The following is a 1,872-nucleotide window of genomic DNA, read 5'->3' on the forward strand; positions in this document are numbered from 1 at the left end:
GGGGGGGGTCATTAACACTGAGAACAGACAGCCCCCCACACCCTGACCTGACCCCCAGATCCCTGAACCCCCCTGCAGATGGGGCCTCATCACCTCCCCCAACTCCAACTGTTCTACCAAGAAGAAAAGTCAAATATCAGCCAGAATTGTACCAGAAGCTTGTTGATGGAGACAAAAAGCATGAGGTCCAGGAGACACCTGCTGAGGGACATTTACCCAAACGTATCTCAGATATACATCAGAGAAAATCCACAATAAATTCTAATTTGTTTTGAAAACCTTGAGATCCACCCTGTAAAATGAACAATTCGAATAAATCATTAAACTGAATCTGACATTCATGATGGAAACTACTGACTGCAGGGAACTGATCTGATTGGTTGATCTGTATGAGAAGCTGCACTTGAACCTTGCTGGAGTTTGACTGACGGCGCCATTAAAGCCCCGCCCCCACAAACACTCAGGCTGAAGTAGTCTGCAAACAGACGGTGGGGTGGAGGGGAGCTCAGCTGACCTCTGACCTCTGAGTTGTCTTCATCTTCCTGTTTTATTCTCCTCTATTCAGCAGCTTCCATGAGCTCAGAGTCTGATGAAAACAGACAGCAATTCTGGGGTCCAGAGGATCTGGGGTCCTGGGGATCTGGGGTCCTGAGGATCTGGGGTTCCAACCACTCAAGACCCATGAAGGAACCCGAATGCAGCAGAATTCTGATGCTGTTATGCAATGTCTGTTTCAGCACTTTTAAAATAAATAAAGTATATTGAAACTCAGATGTCCCGCAGCACCTGAACTCACCTCAGTCCTGATTCTACCTACCCCCCACCACCCACCCCCACCACCCAACTTTACAGACTCTAGGAAACCTGAAAACATTTGAATTTGTTCTGATAAAACAAAACTGGTTTTGTTTTAATGGATCAGTCAGTTTTCTTCTGTCTGACTGTCAGTGAACACATCGTTTCTTCTTTGTGACTTTCCCAGGGCCCCCCCTCCCCCATTGCATCACTCAGTCTATGATGTCACCACCCCCATCTGATCCCATCCGACCCCCAGCTGACGGACTGACGGCATCAAGACTTCCCCACACCCCCAAAACCCCAGACAGCCTCTGGGATCCCAGACCCGCCCTCCAACATCTAAAGCATGAAGGACAACAACAAAGACAACAAAAGTGGATCCAGACACAACAGACCCCCCCAAATCCTGAAAAACACCCAAAGCGCCAAACTCACCAAAGTCTGCAGCTGTTGGACCCCCAAACCCACACCCCCCAAACCGCCCCCAGACCTTCATACTTTTGTTTCTGATGAGAAACATTCAAGTTCAAGTTCAGAGTCACTTCAGACCCACAAACGGGTCAGAACCTGAAGCAGGTTTTACCTGGTTTTTAACCAGAGTTTCTGATAAATAAAGAACCTGAGCAGAACCTCAATGATCCAGTCTGACACCCGGCAACACTCAGTTCTGTTCTGACCAACTGGCCTGGATTATAGTTTCACTTTTCAGACCATCAGAACTGAGCTGAAAATCATTTCAAATGACCCGAGTCAGAACCTGAGGTCTGGTTCTGACCTCGTTCAGACCTTCTGCAAATTCTGTTTGTGACAAATACAACAACTGGATTTACCTTCCGCTGTACTGAACCGTTCCATGCCATGCCGAACCATTCCAGGTTCATTTAGAAACCAGAGCAGAACCAGAGCAGAACCAGAGCTGGGCTCAGATCTTTTATGTCAGTGTTCAATGATGAGCCGCTGCGTTCTGTCGTCTCAGATGCTCGGATGATTTTTTTGACCCAACATCCAGAGTTCCTGTGGTCACCTGAACGACAGCAGGTGATGGGGGGGGGGGGGGGGGGCGGGCGGGGGAAG

Source organism: Kryptolebias marmoratus, linkage group LG11 (assembly GCF_001649575.2).
Source record: "Kryptolebias marmoratus isolate JLee-2015 linkage group LG11, ASM164957v2, whole genome shotgun sequence".
Classification (NCBI taxonomy): Eukaryota; Metazoa; Chordata; class Actinopteri; order Cyprinodontiformes; family Rivulidae; genus Kryptolebias; species Kryptolebias marmoratus.